This window comes from Rhipicephalus microplus, chromosome 6, assembly GCF_043290135.1.
Source record: "Rhipicephalus microplus isolate Deutch F79 chromosome 6, USDA_Rmic, whole genome shotgun sequence".
NCBI lineage: Eukaryota > Metazoa > Arthropoda > Arachnida > Ixodida > Ixodidae > Rhipicephalus > Rhipicephalus microplus.
In genome coordinates this window covers 116,222,808-116,241,610 of record NC_134705.1, presented here as the reverse complement: position 1 = coordinate 116,241,610, position 18,803 = coordinate 116,222,808, and the positions used below count along the sequence as shown (strand labels likewise).

Below are 18,803 nucleotides of genomic sequence, written 5' to 3'. Positions count from 1 at the left end.
CAACTCGATGCACGCGCGGATCCTACATTACGCTCTGCACCGCATCGTCAGTGCTTCTGGCCTCACGTTATCAACCCGCCATACCACGTGACTCCTTCAGACGCCTTTATAAGAGCCATGCCGCATCGCTTCAACTTCAGTGGGTGTGGCGGACCAGGCCTCGCCATGCTGCCTAATAGGCCGTTCCTCTGCGTTATGCAGGTCCTGCTGGCGCAATTGGCCGCTCTTCAGTCGGTCGGGATTCAGCCGGACGGGACTCAATTTGATGCACGCGCGGATCCAACAGTTCTACTGGCGCAGTTGGCCGCTCTTCAGTCGGTCGGGATTCAGCCGGACGGGACTCAACTCGATGCACGCGCGGATCCTACATTACGCTCTGCACCGCATCGTCAGTGCTTCTGGCCTCACGTTATCAACCCGCCATACCACGTGACTCCTTCAGACGCCTTTATAAGAGCCATGCCGCATCGCTTCAACTTCAGTGGGTGTGGCGGACCAGGCCTCGCCATGCTGCCTAATAGGCCGTTCCTCTGCGTTATGCAGGTTAGTGTTTATTATAGCTCTATCAAAAGTGACTATCGTGGCCTCCTGGTCCTGCCATGCCCACGCCAGTGTCTTGAAATTTTATGCAATGTTTTTTGTGCATGCAAACTTTTGTTATGTGGGGATGTTGAGTTGAACCCTGGGCCGAGCACTGAAGCCTTATTGACTAAACTGCTGGAAGGCCAAAATAAGTTGGTCACAGAGATGGCTACTTTGAGGGATCAGCAGTCCAACATGGAAAAAATGATTTCAGACCTTAACAAGCGTTTTCTCGAATTTGGAATGCATATCGATCGAATAGACGGCCTAGAACAGGCGGTCAAATCGCTACAAGCGAAAGTAGCTGACATTGATGATAGGAGCAGGCGTTCAAACCTGGTTTTGTTTGGCATTCAGGAGGGCAGCACTGAAACTGAGACAACTCTTCGCGCTGAGGTGATTGAAAACCTTTTTTGGGACAAGCTAAACGTAAGATGCAGCTCTGTTGTAAGAATCCACCGCATTGGAAAACCGGGTAAAATGAGGCCAGTAATTGTATCCTTTCAAAATTATAACGAAAAGCAGGATGTTCTTAAAAATGCACGAAAGTTAAAGGGAACAAAAATTTACATTCAGAATGACTATTCGGTGGATACTCTAAGGAAACGCAAGCTTTTATGGCAAAGTGCAAAAGAGGAAAAAAAACAGGGCAAGAAAGTGATTCTTCTGCATGATAAACTGCGAATAGATAACGAACTTTACGTATGGGATGATGTCACACATTCGAGGGTTGAACTGGTTACTCGGCGAAAAGTTTCCTCCAGGGATTGACAGATACCTTCTCGCCTTGAGGAACTGCGCCTCTTAAATATCAATGCGCGTAGCATTGTGAACAAAAGTGATATTCTTGAAGCTTTGATCTTGGGATACAGCCCTCATGTTGTTGTGATCACTGAAACTTGGCTCCGAAGTGAAGTTCACGACAACAGTATATTTCCGCCTTCGTACCAAGTATTTCGTCGAGATAGAAGTTCAAAAGGAGGTGGCGTTGCCGTCCTGATTAAACAAAACATTTCAGCAGCACTTTCAAAACAAATCAATAACCATGAAACTATTACCTTGAAATTGTCATGCTGGGGCTTTTCTTTAGTACTAGTAGCCATTTATCGCCGTCCCGATGCTCCACCGGAGTTTTTGCAGGATTTATGTGATCACGTCTTGGGTTTTAGACAACAAAAAATAATTATTGCTGGTGACTTCAACCTTCCTGGTGTAAATTGGGAGAACCCGTTTGCTTCTAATGAACCCAGTGCTCATGTTCACAGTGTACTGGACTTATTGATGTGCTGTAATTTGGAACAGGTGGTTAGACAACCTACTCGTGTTCAGGGTAGTTCCTCTTCTATATTAGATCTTGTTTTTTTGAGCCGATGCATGACCGACTTTTCTGTGACAATTGAACCTGGTCTTTCAGACCACTATATGGTGAAGTGCGTATGCCACTTCTTGACAAAGAAAAGTGCTCCTTCTAAAACTGTCGCAGTCAAAGATTACCTTCATGCAGCGGATGAAAGCGTCTTAGACTTTCTTGACATAAACTTGAGCAATTTTGGTGGGTCTGATGTTTCTGAGCTATGGGAGACATTTAAAAGGTTATGTCTATACTGCATAGATCATTTTGTGCCAAATAAAATGAAAAGGATCGCGAAAAAAAATCCGTGGATCACCCGTGACATCTTGCATCAAAAAAGGAAACTAAAACGATTACGACGTCACCGCGCATCTCAGACAACTATTCACACAAACCAGACACTTTTAAACCAGTCTATTCTATGTGCTAAGCAATTTTATTTTCAACACACTCTTCCAGACTTCATACGGACGGCTCCTGATAAATTCTGGTCGCAATTATCTCGCAAGAAAGAAGGTACTCTTCAAATAATTCACAATGATACAATCGTTGTAGATGAAACAAGCATAGCGACACATTTCAATGAGTACTTTCAAAGCGTTTTCCAAAAAGATTGCGACAGCGCACGAGGTTCTGCTACCTCTCCTTATCTCGACGCAGACATCGTGTCCTTATCTGGAGTTGTATCTATGCTTCTGAATTTAAAGACTAAAGCTTCGCCTGGTCCCGATAACATTCACAACGCATTTCTGCGTCGATACGCTGAGATGGTTGCTAAATTCCTTGTGATCATTTTCCGCGCCTCCCTGTCTTCTTCTTCTGTTCCGATAGATTGGAAAATAGCGCGAATTGTACCAATACTCAAATCAGGAGATAAATTATTGATTACAAATTATCGCCCTATATCTATTACCTGTTCTTGTTGTAAGCTTCTCGAGCACGTCATAGCTAACTACATCACTAATTTTCTTAATGAGAACAATATATTAACCCCATTTCAACATGGGTTCAGAAAAGGTTTGTCCACTGTTACTCAACTGGTCACAGTCATACATACTTTCGCATCTATTCTTGATAAATCCGGGCAAATTGATGTTATTTTCTTAGACTTTAGGAAGGCTTTTGATCTAGTTCCCCACAATAAATTGATTTTCAAACTTAAAAATATTGGCCTTCCAGAGTTTATTGTAAATTGGGTATCCGCGTACTTGTCAAATCGAACACAATTTGTTGATATAAATGGTCACTGCTCATCTAAACTTCAGGTTACATCAGGAGTTCCTCAGGGAAGTGTTTTAGGGCCCCTACTTTTTTTAATCTATATAAATGATATTGTTGAAGTTGTCCCTGAATATGTCGGAATAAGGCTATTTGCCGATGATTGCGTGCTGTACAAGGAAATTGTTACCATGAATGATCAACAGCTTTTAAATACCTGCCTTGATAACGTTTACCAGTGGTGTAAGCAATGGGATATGAAGCTAAACTCAGACAAAACAGTGTACATGAACATCACTAGAAAGAAAAACTTCTTTTCTTTTCCATATGCGCTACAAACTCACGTACTCAGGGAGGTCAGTGTGTATAAGTACCTTGGCGTAACGATAACCAAAAATCTAAGTTGGAATATGCATGTATCGAACATTTGCGCATCCGCCTTCCGTAAGCTATGCTTTCTCAAGTACAAACTTCGTTTTGCCCCGTCATCAGTGAAGCTGTTAGCCTATAATACCATCATTAGACCTTCTCTCGAGTATGCGTGCGTCATTTGGGACCCATACACTAGGAAAAACATCCATGCCATAGAAATGATTCAACGTAAATGCATCAGGTTTATATTTTCTAAGTACCGCATGACAGACTCCCCTACAGCTATCATGAAAGAAAATAATATACAAGAACTTCAACTTCGTCGCAAAATTCTGAGATTAAAATTTCTTTTTCAGTTAAAACACAAACATTTCGCACTAGATGCCTCTACGTTTATACAACCACTGACGTCACGAGAAACTAGAAATCGCCATGCTGCGTCAATAACACCATTCCAGACACGTACCAATACATTTAAGTTCTCTTTTTTTCCCAGGACCATTGTAGACTGGAACGCCCTGCCGTTTGAGTCGTTACAGAACATTGAACACTTTGATTTTATCACTTCATAACGTTAAGCCCCATAATGCTCCTATCGCTGCGCCATATGTTATTGCGAATATGTATTGGTGTGTATAGTTTTGTGTAAATATACTTAATTTGGTCACGAATTGTTACTAATTTATGTGGTGAAAATTGCTGTTGAATATTAATTGTCATGCGTACATTTATTAATTTTGTGTGCCTTGACTGCTGATTGCTTGTGATTTTTTTTCTTTTTTTTCCACTCCTGCATGGGCTCTGAAGAGAGCCTGCAGTATTCTGTAAAAAAAAAAAAAAAAAAAATGAATCTGCAGAAAACGAAAGTAATGTACAACAACCTCAGAAAAGAGCAGCGCTTCGAGATAGGTAATAGTTTACTTGAAGTTGTAAAAGACTATGTCTACTTAGGGCAGGTAATAACTGCGGAGCCGAACCACGAGATTGAAGTGACTAGAAGAATAAGAATGGGGTGGAGCACATTTCGCAAGCACTCTCAAATTATGACAGGTAGATTGCCACTATCCCTCAAGAGGAAGGTATATAACAGCTGTATCTTGCCGGTACTAAGCTACGGAGCAGAAACCTGGAGACTTACAAAGAAGGTTCAGCTTAGATTGAGGACGATGCAGCGAGCAATGGAAAGAAAAATGGTAGGTGTAACCTTAAGAGAGAAGAAGAGAGCAGAGTGGATTAGGGAACAAACGGGGGTTAAGGATATCATAGCTGAAATCAAGAAGAAGAAATGGACATGGGCCGGGCATGTAGCGCGTAGACAGGACAACCGCTGGTCGTTAAGGGTAACTGACTGGATTCCCAGAGAAGGCAAGCGGGTTAGGTGGAGACAGAAGGTTAGGTGGGCAGATGAGATTAAGAAGTTTGCGGGTATAAATTGGCAGCAGCGGGCACAGGACCGGGATAACTGACGGAACATGGGAGAGGCCTTTGTCCTGCAGTGGACGTAGTCAGGCTGATGATGATGATGATGTACGCTCCTTCGAGAAACTTCAATGCGGGCCGTCAAGGACAGGACCCCGCAAGGTGGGTAAAATTCTTGGACCTTCAAGAGATGCCAACTCTGCCGGTAAATCTCTGAGAACTGGTACATCTCGCTGAAACTCCAGTGTACATAGGGCTTGCCTTCAGTTATCTCGTGATGAGTATCTTCACTGGAAGATTTTCAGTGACTCCTGCGTGGGTTGATCTAGCCCATCCCGTCCTAGTGGACGGAGCCACTCCACCAAGCCTCGGTGAAATCTGCCTGATTGTATGTGCACTTGGGAAAGCAGCGAGACAGCGGTTCCTTGTTGTACCAAACTTGTGTGTACCGATATCTTTGACTTTGATTGGTGTGCAGAGTTTGACATTAGTTTGCAGTTCAGCGACACTGATTGCACCGTTGAACTGAGATCTACCGCTTCAACACCAAGCCGAGCAGGTGTTGAAGCTTTCGATAAGGCTTGCCCTTAGCCGTCGCATTTTCCGTTGCGTCGTTTTATTTACAGAACTGTTGAGCAAGTGCGCTCTGTGCTCCGTGACGACTACCGCATGATGAAACGTCTCACTTCTGAATTTTCTTCGCTAGTCAGCAATCTAACATAGAGCATGTGTATGGCAGTGGGTACAAACTGGAGTGAGGAACCTGAAACTGAATAATTATGCTCTGTCTTGCATCGTGTGAATGCTGCAACCTCCGTTACCATAGCTTTGTCATTTGCTGCGTGCATGCCGTTGAGAGCTATGCCAAGTGCTCTGTCGACGTGTACATTCTTGTAAAAAGCGCTGTTTGTTCCTGGTCTGGAGGCGAATTCGCATTGGCCTGGGCCCTATATCACTGTTCGGTCAAAACATTTGCAGTGCTTTGCATCAACCTGTCGGACAGTAACTTGCGCATAACGGCAGGCACTATGCTCTTTGAAGCACCGTCTGTCGTAGCAATAGTGAACCTCGTAGCACCTTCGCCACCAATCGCTTCGCCTTTAAACTGAAATGAACTCATCTCGTCACCAAGTCGACTCCGTCACAAGAAGGTGTAATTCAAGCACTTCTGCCAGAATACCGTGACTGCGTGGCTATGTCAGCTAGCGAGCTCGGTTTCACTCCATTCGTGCAGCACAGAATCAACATCTACTCTGAAGTTCCTGTTTGGCAACACCCGTGTGGAATCTCTGCCTCCAAATGCGCAGAAATCGCTAAGTGTATGGCATGCTTAAATGCGGCATAATATTGTGCTCGTGAAGTATGAGGTCGTCACCCGTAGTCGTCGTTAGGAAGAAAGACGGCATCAGCTGTTTTGTGTTGAGTACAGACTGCTAAACATGTTACTAAGCGTGACGTCTATCCGCTTCCTTGTCTTGACGATGCCCTTGACCGCCTTCAAGTTGAGTGGTTTCTCAGTACGCTGGATTTTCTTTCTGGCTATTAGCAGGTAGAACAAGACCTGAATGACGCTGAGAAGACCGCCTTTTGAATTCCGGGTGACCTGTACTAGTTTACCTGCCTGCTGTTTGGCCTCTGCAACGCTCCAGCTACATTTCAGTATGATGCATAGGGTTCTTCGGGATCTAAAGTGGCCGATGGCTATGGTTTATTTAAACGACATCATTGTCTACGCTCTCATGTTTCCCGAACACCTCACACTTTTGGAAATGGTCTTGCGTGTCTTACATTGACAGACAAGTTCGCATCGCTACACTTGAATTTTTAGCTTGCAACGTCATTTGTCGGGGGAAGAGAAAGCAAGTCTCAGCTGACTTAGAGAACTTAGAAATTCCAGGTTGTGTGCTGCTTGATATTATTTGGCTCCGGTATTTTCGGCAGCCTCGGCTACTGATAAGAAGAGTTTTTTCACCACGATAAAAGTGCTGCAGTGCCCCTTTAAGCATTAGTTGACAGATTCTTGGGAAGAGTCAGCGAACAGTTTGTTTTTCATGTCTTCTTTAAGATAACCACTATATACTTTACTTCTTTTTTTCTGCGTCTGTGTAGGCAACAACAATCCTTATGAAACGTTACTCTATATGAGTGCAAACAAGTCATGTGGACTGTTTTACGTTAATTATCATTCTGAAATACATTTACGTAAGTACATGTATTTTCATTGTTTCAATGCCTATCCCTGAGTTATAATTTACTTTATATGAAATTACGTTCTGATAGGCACACGTTATTTTATGCTGCATAAACACATGAGCAGAAATAAGAAAAACTCTTCATATCCCGATGTAATTTCCAAAGACAACTCGAAGGGAAAGACATCTGCAGTGTGTAAACTATACCAGGAACCATGGAGCCTATTTTAAGCACTCGTGGAGTGCCCATTTAGGATACTGCTGAGAACTGCCAACCACTTGACAGCTCACTGTCATTTTAACAAGTACCGAAGAGCACGCTTTGCATCTGTAGGTGATCTTTGGGCAAACGGTGCTGCACATTGTGTTGATAACGTGGCTCGTGATGTAGATGATTAGTATGAACTTTGACTGAGTCCCTCGTTGGAAGCTTCAGAACACCCTCTTCTTTCCACAGTTCACAATGCGTGGCAGCTGGTGGAAATATATATGGTTGGCCACTCAATATTATCTTCAACCTGTTTTATGCGAAGATCAACCAAGACTTTTGTGACGTATTTCTGGCACGAAAATGATGTCGAAAATATGCGCGAGATCAGAAGAGAAAGTTCTGTCAAAAGATGTCAATTCTATGACATCAGGGTACGCAACAGCAGATGCTGGACATGCTATCTACTCCGCAACAGTCACGTGTTTTGTATGCTTTAAAAAATAAGTTTTTATATCTACCATTGCCCTCTCATAGCGCTCTTGGTAAAGTACAGTAATGCATCATGAACGTGGCATTCGAGATTGCTTTCTTCAACGAGCCGTTCTTAAATGTCCGTACTATTTGGTGCGTTTCAAATAAAAGCAGTGCGATTTCGCCAACGCCTTCACTCAATCTCAGGTAGCAACCTTACTCGAAGCGTCGCAAGGTCCCTAGGTTGTTCAAGTTAGGTAACTTAATGTATCAGCATAACTCATTGCAATCACTTATGTGCATTGATCTATATCGCATCTATGCAAATATTGGTGGTGAACCGATAGCGAAAAAAAGCATGACTGATCTTTCTATGAAATGCATCGGCAGATCCCAAAAGTAAAAATGATGTCAATGTTCACAGAAGTAGTGCTTATTGTGTATCGATACTGAAAGATTGTACAGCATCTATTGCTGTTCAGCAGCTCCAACACTGTTTGGAGTAGTTCACCAACATTGACGTCTAGTGGGACATCTTCATTGCAACGACTAATAAGCGGTGCTCTTGTTCAAGTTTTTAACCTATAAATGGACACAGCGTATCGTGAATCCTGCGCAACGATGGCGTCAAAAAGTACACAATGAATGCTGTTAACTATATATACTTCCTGTCCGCATCAGTACTATATTTACTAAGGTACTCTGCTGCTAACCGGAAGGTCACGGGATTGAATCCTGGCTGTGGTGGTTGCATTTTAGACGAAGGCGAAAATGCTGTAGGTCCATGTGCTGACATTTGGCTGCACGCAAAGAACTCCATGTGGTCGAACTATCTGGAGCCCTTCACTACGGCGTCTCTCATAATCATATTGCGGTTTTAGTACTTAAAACGCCACATATTATTATTATTATGCACGTTCTGAAAGCAACCTCACTCAAGAAGAGAAGCAGCACGATAACAGCTTGCAAGTAATAGCGCAACCTACGCCTTTGTGCATATATTTAGACTACCATGCTGCACTTCAGCGTTACGGAATGTAGAGTTGAGCTGCGAACGCGCGCAGGCCTTCCACGTCCTCTCAACATCGCTGTTTTCCGGTGCTCACAGCAGCACTTCTGTTATCGGCAGTGAAACGCTGTTGGTGCATACACTATTCCGACAACGAGCGGCCACACGCCAATAGGAAGCGATGGACAAAGAATATAAATGTGTCGTCAGTGACCGCCCGATACTTACGCCGCATGTGTTTTTGCTGCTGTCGAAACGGCTTATCTTCGAAAGTGCAAGAGTACAAACGCACAGCAAGAAACAAGGACCCGACTCAAGCGCCCAATCCAAGCTAAGCGTTCATTTCGATAACTTAACAAATATATAGGTGACAAAAGTGATACCTAAAACACACACAAAAAACAAACCACATGTTACGCCAGTCATCACTCATTCATTACTGCCAAGCACACCACTAAATACAGTCGCGGCTTTGCCGCAAAGGCGAAGCAATGACTGCAATAACAACAAATTGGTATGTCACGCGAAGACTGGAAAGCAGATCAAAATGTGCCGTGCGTTGCTCATGCAAAAATGACGCACGAGGTGCTCTCACAGATACAGAGGAACTTATATTAGTGTCTCAATCGTTACTTCGCTGTGTCTTAAAATCGCACCAGTTACGCAAACGGAGGCTGTGCAGCGAGTTCAGTAACCTTTGTTCGCCCGCTAACTACACCAAAATTTTTCCGGTGAATGCCCAAGGCGCGCGATTCTCCCCACCGTGCGATAAGCACGTGAACGCGCGAGTGTCTTCCCCCCCCCCCTCGCACTCCACAAGAAGAAGTACGCGTAAGAGATCAACGCATGAGCGCGCGTCGCTGCGTCGTGGAAATTTGTTGACGCACGTTCATTTCACTATCTCGCTCGTAGTGCTGAAAACACGATGGATTCTGAGATATCGGCGTCGCCAGCGGTAAGTGGTAGGTGTAAATAGCTTGCTGAGTCTACGTTGGTGGAGGTGCTCCGTCTAGGCTCAGTGGCTAACACCATGCTCTAACAAGCAAGAGATCGGACGTTTGAATTCCACGCGCCGAAGTCTTTTTAGGGGCGAAGCTCTTTAGGCCATCAATTGTTCCTTACTATGTAGTAGCTGCAGTAGTAATAGTAGGTAGCCACCTCTAGTTTATGAGTTGGTCAATGGATAACGTTTTCACAGCATATCCACGGAGTAAAATTGATGATTGGGGCAAAGCACCGGTCCACCCGTTCATGTGTGCATCCGTTCGTGTGTCCGTTCATTCACCCATCTATCCATCCACCCGTGCTTGCATTTGTTCGTGCTTCCTTCCATCCGTCTTGCCATCCATGTGTACTACGTGCCTCTGTCCGCGCTCGGATAGATGCACACGCGGATGGATGGACGGTCGGACGCTTCGCACCACTCATCACCACAAATATCTTCTGATTCTTTTCTGGATTATTATTTTTTTTCTGCGTTTTCATATATAAAATTACGCATACATATACGGTAAATCACGGCGATAACCAACGCTGACATCGACGCTGACATCGAGAGTGTTATCCAACTGAAAATTGCAATCGCAAGAAAAGCGAAATTCCTTCTGTGTAAGCGAGACAGATGGTACACCAACACAGTCATAGTCCCAGCGTTTCATTTCTGCAACCTCAACTCTAAAACTGGTAAACAAATTACTGGTACAACTTAAAATGCAAGTGTTTTGAAGGTATGGCACGCAACCGCAATCATTGCAGTACATAGCCAAGGGACCATCTGTGAATGCACCTTATTACCACATTTTTTTACGCGCTCATTGATACATCTCTGTTTGCCAAACAAGGGTATTTCGTAACTGACTGCCTCTGCACAAGAACACATTCATTGCGATTGTTCATTTTGCAAAATTTTCTTTCTTTCTTTCAAAACAGGGTAACTTTCCATACATAGAGTTTACAGTTTCTCTGGTGTAGACACATCCAAATTTTTGCCAGACTTATTTCTAATCTTCATAATATTATGTGCTACGCCACGGATATAAGGAATAAAAGCACTCTTCTGGTTCTCCACGGAAGTAACATTATGAGGTCCACTTTGTTTCTTGAAGTCCAAAGGGAGCAATTCAGTAGCAGCCGTCACGAGAGTGAGAGCGAAAACTTTCATGTTCGAAACCAAAGTCTGGGTCTTAGCTCTAGGGAGAGACCTTACTGACCTCCCTTTAGGTGGTTACAACATGGTTCAAAATAATTGCACATGATCAGGTTGTTTCGCTTAGATTCGCAACACAGGCTTCCCATGTAATGATGTTAGAGTGCAGTGATTAGTGTTGTGACGTATTGACTCAGCGGCAGAGCCGGTATACATGGAATAAGATCGGTATAGACCGTATGTGCGGCAATGTGTTGCATTCAAGGCTTGTATTTTGTGCAGCGTGAATTAGTGTGGCAGAAAGCGTGTTTGTGCTTGCCTCAAGATTGCGGCTAATTTTTTCAAAAAAGTTTCAGGTGCACCATAAAGCTTCCTTCGGACTATTTCGAAGGATTTCAGGTGGCCTCTTTGTTCCTGATGATGTTCTATGCAGTCCACTGTCAGCATATCAATTTCAGCCCGGGCTGGGCAAGTATATGAACACCAAGGAATCGAGGCGTCAGCGTGAGTGCGGGAGTTGCCCAAGGAAGAAAGGTGATCTGGCGTGTACTCCTGGCAGACTAATCTAGCGGGATTTGGATGCCAATTAGTAGTGAGCGCATCCAGTCAGTTTGAAGGAAGTTTGTGGTGTAGGAAGGCCCGTCGCACTGCCTTGAGTCTGTAATCCCTGCGATTTCTTCAGAGGTGTGCTGATGATGTGTTACGGATTGTCTTATTGTCTGTATTTCTGCCATTGCCACGGAAGAAACGTCGTGACTACGTTTTACGGTTGTTTGACCACGCGGGTCTATCGTTGCCGTGACTGCGCTGCTGGCTCTAAAGCTGGCATCGGCGTGGTATGAGGTCGGATCACTCTGAAGCTGTCGGTGGCAGCGTGCATGGTGTCTTGATAGATCTCTCTCTCTCTCTCTCTCTCTCTCTCTCTCTCTATGTGTATGCGTTTTGGTATCGGTTGAACGACGATATATGGAAGTGCGTCCTATGAAATAGCTGGCGATGGCACAGCGGGAAGATTGGTGCTATTGTGTCCCACAAGTACTAGTAACCGATGGCCTTAATTAAAACCTGTCAGATGGTGTTTGAAGTTCTTCGTGCTTAACTAATCTTTCGCTGAACTTGTATATAGCTGTCAAATTTACCAATGAACTTGGTGCACAGCTTGCTAACGGAAAGCTCACGTGCGAGTTGCCTCGAATCAGGCTGTTGAGTTAGGGGAATCGCGTTGCGGTGAGGTGTAGTGAAAGCCACACATCATTCTGGTAATATACGGAGGCTTCTGTGTACCGCCGGATCTCAGCTTCACTGACGCCATTATTATCGTTGGCTATTCATTCGACCACATTTGTGATCTGACGGATATATTGTTGAGTTCCTTGCATCCATATGTCTGTTCTACCATACTGCCGCCAATAAAATCCCAAAATACGTATGCGTTGTTTCCTTGGTATGAGTTGGCTAACCGCTTCAAGCTCGATAAGAGGTCTTCGATTTTCTTTTTGTTTAGTAAGGTTATTCAGGACTAATGTATTTGCATTTATCAGGGGAGCACTGAACTGCAAGACTGGCGAGGTAGCGCTCAACGGTGTTTATTTCTTGCCCTAATGTGTTTTCTTGCTCGCCTGTGTTACATGTCATGCACCGAAATGTGATATATTCGGAAATATATGACACGTTGTGCGCTAGTAGAACACTCGAAGAAGGAGAGGCCACATATTCACCGTCTGGTACACTGAGACACGGCTCAACACTGAGATAGGCTATAGTGCTTGCGGTGGTGAACAAAGTCAGTGCACGGAAGCTTGTTCTCGACCTGTGGCGACACTGTGGCGGACGCGGGCACGTGAAGTGTTACGACACCGGCTTAACAGTCAATAACAGTGGAATGAACTGACAAAACGACGTGTCTAAGAATTGTGTCAGGAGTGCAGTGAGCAAGAACATGGAAAAAAATGGAAGTTTGGCGGTCAGTGACTTTTTCACATTTGCGTTTTGCATTTCGAGCACTGCCAGTTTTCTCCACTAGCGTCCCATACAAACAGGTGCTCAGGCGGCGTAAGGACATTATTCAGGTGTTTACAGAGAACAAAGCTCATATTATAAATATGTTCACCAGTGTTAATGAGGACGGTAACAGGTAGGCCATACACTTCTGGAGCAAACAGATTCTGCGCCATAGTCAGGGTGAACCAAGGGTTTTGAGGCCGGTCGTTCAATGCAGCGTAACCTCTGGGAACTGCGTTATTCAGTTCTTTTATATGGGTGTCCAGTAGGGCGGGGCGACGAATAGCCGCGGGTTTGAGATGACCGAAGCTATGATCATGTAAAGACGGCGAAAAACTGGAGCGCTGAATAGATGTCGGAGGAGCCTTTTACTGAAAGCAACATTTACTGAAATTATTTTCTATCGAGAATAGGAAGGAGCACGCAGAGATGCTGCTTCAGAGGCGCATGCAGCAGCCTAGAAAATCTGGGCTGATGTACGTTGAAGAAATGCACTGCCTATTCCAAAAAAATGACTCAGTCATGTTCGAGGACAAAAAGGTGCGCTTCATAATGAGAGGTATCCAAGAGAATCTTTTTGCTGGGCTTGTACGAAACAACCCATCTGCAGCAGACGATTTCCTAAAAGAAGCCAGTAACAATGAGAAGTATTTGCAATGGTGTGCGAAGCACTACGACTGCTTTTCAACGAGCTCAATGAGCACGAAGCTACTCCACCTAGCTTACCGCACGACAACAACCTCAGAAAACTTTTAGGCCATCATCTGCGAAGAAATGCACATGATGCTTCCGACATCACAACCGCAGGTCTCGTCCCTCGCTAAAGTAATCAAAGAGGAAGTTCATTCAGCACGTACTAGGGAAGCGTGGTCTATGCCAAGCCAAAAAATGACAGTGGCTTAGCTCAGCTATGCCAGAATATACGTAGCGTTAGCAAAGGTTCAGCTCATCATTCTCATATTACATAACATCCATAAAGGAACGTTTCCAGATATCATGCTTACACCTGTTCCAATGACACACACACGGTATATGTATTATGTGGCACATGTATATTTATTTTGCTGGGCAACTACTTCGGGATCTGATGAGTTAAGCTTCTCTGCTTTACTGCACTGTTGAGCAGCATTTGCACTCTCCTTCTCCATGGCTATATCACAGTGGCAAACGCCAGTCAGAAGCGCTATCGAGCGGCTTCAGTGCAGCGTCAAATGACGACTGCACAGGGAAGGCGCGCGCGTCGGCGTCCATATCGCTACCAAGGCTATGACCGCACTCCTCTTGAAAGCGCACACAGGCGGCGGCGAGTCGCGCGCGGCTCGCCGCCGCCGGTGTGCGCGGCGCGCCAGTGCGCCAGCCGGCATTATTGCATTATTGCATTATTGTTGTTCGCATTATTGCCCCACCACGGTGGCCCCGTGGCTAAGGTACTCGGCTGCTGACCCGCAGGTCGCGGGATCGAACCCCGGCTGCAGCGGCTGCGTTTCCGATAGAGGCGGAAATGTTGTAGGCCCGTGTGCTCAGATTTTGGTGCGCGTTAAAGAACCCCAGGTTGTCAAAATTTCCGGAGTCCTCCACTACGGCATCTCTCCTAATCATATGGTGGTTTTGGCACGTTAAACCACACAAATCAATCAATCGATTGTTGTTCGCATTATTTTGCTCTCCGCCATGTATTAGTTGATTTAAACATAAGGACGATGTCTTTTGAAAAGGGGGCCATGCCACGTGATGCCTTTTGGTTTGTCGTGAAGAAAGTGAACACTTATCACTTGTCCCAATCATCTTTACCTGCGCCAAAGTAGGCGCCTGGTATATCACGTGAAACTGATGGTACCGCGTCTCATTGTGTTCTCCTATTGATAACGAGTGCAAGCCGGTTATCACTGCGGGGTAGAATCAGTGTGTGTGTGTGTAGCAGTGATCCGTGAGTGTTCTTTTTGTGTTACACGCCAATGCAGTAGCTACGTCCTTTGAATGTTACCGCCGACCACCTAGGGCCCGAGTCTGCCAAATAAAATGGTCCCCCTTAAGTGCCTTCGAGTTCCAGCGGTACTAGTCACAACACAGTCTGACAATATCGTCGCCTGAGGATCATCGGATGGCCGTGTCAGTAAAAATGATGGAGATGCTGCCTCTATTTTTTGCGTTCAATGCCGAGTATACGGTCTCTGTGGTGGGCAGTTGACTGCATGGCGGCTCAACGTCCTTAATGAATGACGTAGCAGCGTTTTCCAGACGTCGCGTGGAACTCTAGGTGATGTGATAGCTCTTAAGTTCTTCGAATCACCGGCAGGATGATGGTTTCGTCTGATGCTTAGCAGTCTTTAACCACCAGCAGATTGAAAACACCTGGAATGCTTTTGAGGACATGCTTTGCTTTGTCTTCCTCAGTCATGTTGAGGTCGACCCTACGGCAAAGAGGAATAAGGTCAAGTAGGTATGATGCATAGGGTTCAGTCGAAGTTTGTGCTTGGCAGTACAGCTCTTGAGTAGCGGAATGTTGGCGCCTAGTTGGTCTACCGAACAGGTCAGGAACCTTCTGCTTGCACGCATCCCAACTAATTACCTTTGCGTCATCAGCCTCAAACCAAGTGCCATCTGTCTACAGAACATTGCTTTCTGTCTGCAGAGACAGAAAGCAACGTTCGCGAGCATCATCGTTAGGTCCTATAAGTAGACAGCCTCAAAACGCTCGTATTTTGCGATCTAGGCATTGACATAAACGCCGTCTCTATCTCTCAAGTTACCAAGATCACGTGGTTGAGTCAATACCACTGCCTGCACCAGCGGCCCTGGAGTCGAAGTCAAAGTAGAAGCCTCGAAAATTCCTGCGGCTTCTAGCACACGTCCAAGGCGTAGTTCTGTCTTGCGTCGTTCCCATTCATCCAAGAAAACGTTGCGAATTTATTTCTAAGCTATTTGCAATAAAAAATAGTTTAGCGACAAAGATGACAGCTGTCATTAGCCACAACACCAATAAGTCTTTTTTCTCTGTTTTCTTCACTTCACTATTGGAATCGTTGTGACACCACAACAATATCATCCGCATAGATGATACGTCTAAGTCCTAGAAGTAAGTTTAATTCGCTTACAAAAATTTTCAATGTGGCATTAAAAAGTGTTGGGGTGAGTATCAGCCCTTGGGGTGTTCCGTGGCTTAGAGCGTGCTTCGTTGTTGTAAAACTATTCATAGATATTGTATATTGTCGGTCATTGAGAAAGCTGTGGATATAGTGTTCGAAGCACCGGCCGGGATGAGTTTCATACACCTTCTATATTAGTGTAGCGTGCTTCATGTTGAATGTTTTCTTTATATCAAGACCAATAAGAGTGCGTGTAAACATCCTGTTTTACGAGCAGCGCTGCATCCTGAGGAGCAGAAACATGGCGGCGAAATACAATAACTGTTGCTGGGAGTAGATCTTGGTTATCAAGCGGCTGCTCGTACCATTCACGAGTCATTTTACTGTGATAGCAATTATATGGACAGTCTTGGCTGGTTTTCGCCGTTCCCGCCATCATTACCGTAAGTATATATATATATATATATATATATATATATATATATATATATATTATGAGGCCACGTCCGGTACGGCAGTAACCAGGTTATCATTTTAATCCAGACTCACGAGCCAGAGAGCCAGCCCGCGTGACATACGATGATGATCACTACAATGGTTTGGTCATACAGATGAAGATGAAGTACATAGTCAGCGCTCTCACTATTTTCCCCTTTTGCGAAAGAGGGCATCAAGTTGGAAAGGGTTGGGACGCCGAATATATCATTTCAGTCGAGAGACGTGGGCGACCTGGTTGGTCCCTTTGTTGATGATGACTCCGCGGGACAACATTGACTGTCGCGTGGCAGTCTACAGCCTCGGCCACGCTGCAACTTTTCAGAGAAAGTCGCTTGACTCCGGTTTTTCATCGCTAGACCGAGCAGGCATTCTCGTGGTAGAAGTTTCCTGCGATGGTGTGGTTTTCTTGGAGATGGGTCTGGCCGGCGGCCCCGACTGGATTGACATGGTCGCAGGTTGATCACAGAACGCTTTCGTTTGTCCCACCACATTTTCGAAAACAGGGCAGGAAATGGTGGATCCGGCAACGAAACGAGTAGCATCTTGTGCAGCTGTCTGCGCAATTTTCTGCGGATCAAGATGTTTTTCGGTGCGATTACACATCTTCGCGAGCTTAGGGTGAAGTCCTCATGCTGATCTGTGACGAGGCTCCTGCGAAGTGACTTGCGTAGTCCGTGACTTGCGCAGCGTTGTCGTTATGGGGCTCCCGGACGCTGTAAAGTCAGTGATTCTTGAAGCCACGCTGCGTACTGACGAGAGATCCTCGACGGAAGCCGTTACGAAAATCGGAGACTCTACCGATTCAGGTAGTGCATGCGTCGCACGCATATTGTCTTCCGTCTGGTCAGATGGGATGTTATTAGACTCAGCGAAAAGACCTGTCTCATTAGATGGTAGAATGTCCAGTAAGATGGGGGCCGTTGCCTCTAAGTCGACCGGACGACCTGCGTTCGGGCCTCTTGCGGAGCGTTGCGCAAAGCTTGCCATCAGGGACCCGCCGGACACAGCTGCCCCTTCGGGCCGATGCTCCTCAGGAGCTCTAAATATGACAGCAGAAACGTCTGTGCAAGGCAGAGTTACACAATCGTGATTGTTCTCTACATATTGGTCACTGAAAGATGACAGGATGGTAGGGGCTCAAATCGCATCCTCTAGGTCGGGCTTTTCGCGAGTTCCGTCCTGAAAGAAGGTCGAGTTACATGGGCAGGTGGCACAGGGAATTGAACCGAAAGCAACTATGAGCTTGGCGCTCCACTCCGCCCATGACTGCTGCTTCCATCCTTCATACCGGTGCCACGCCACTGCACCTTCCTGAAGACGGTCTATGGCCACATACCGCCTGCGCAAGTAGGCGTTTGGTGTGTAGCGACACCACGGACCCGAGCTAACGGGGGAGTTTCTACTCCTTCCCACGCCTAGCCGTTCGTGGCTTTGCCGTGTCTGGCGAAAAGGAGATCCTGGGGGTTGAGCCGACGCTGGGTGATTGGACCTTTAAGGCCCCCCGGCAGAGGCAACACACCCCTTTGACCCCGGCTTCACGTAGACGGCACCCCTGGGCTGACCCACCCGGGGGAAATCGGCAGTCGCCTTTTCCTATTTCTCTCTCCCTACATCTTCGTCTTTCTCATCACTTTTTGTCTGTCCGGTCTACTCCTCTCTTCTATTTGCTTCCAATTTTCCTGGTGCCAAGGGTTAACCTTGTGTAGTTACTCAACCTTGAGTAGTTATATTTGGTTATAGTGGCAATGTACGGCTAGGGTCTGCAGCCTTATGCTATTAAGTGCTTCAGCGTCCCCTGGTCGGACTCCATGGAGGGTGGTCGCCATTGCTGCCGAAAAAAGTACACTACTATGGGAACGCCTGCATTTTCCCGTCTCCTAGATCGTCTTCCGCTTAACAGGGGACGCATCGATGAAATATCAATTTTCAGCCAACCCAGACAATGCTTTCCAAAATTCCATGCTGTGCAGAGCGACAATTCGACAAAACAAGCCAGAGCCATATATTCATTTCTTGTTGCCGAATCTGTGACTGAGCTCTTTAGGCCAGGATACAAGGTTACAAAGATGGCTTGCGGAGACCTTCTCCTTGAGCTGCCTGAAAAACATCACTATGAAAAACTTGGCAGTCTCGTAGAATTTGGTAATACCCCAGTATCTGTTTCACCTCATAGATCAATGAACACATCACGTGGAGTTGTTTCAGAAGCAGAACTTCTTGAAATGTCTGAACAGGAACTGCTTGAAG

General features: G+C 45.6%; 1 long non-coding RNA gene across 3 annotated transcripts in view; it reads left to right on the top strand.

The window, feature by feature from the left end:
• LOC142765436 (uncharacterized) overlaps positions 1-18,803 on the top strand; it is a 60,708-nt gene that overhangs the window by 23,595 nt on the left and 18,310 nt on the right. For 2 of the 3 annotated variants that reach the window (XR_012884247.1, XR_012884249.1), the window contains exon 4: positions 7,052-7,144. This is a non-coding gene — a long non-coding RNA (uncharacterized LOC142765436). Of the gene's footprint in view, positions 1-7,051; positions 7,145-7,591; positions 7,777-18,803 lie in introns of all 3 variants that reach the window. The other variant, XR_012884248.1, reaches the window with a different exon arrangement.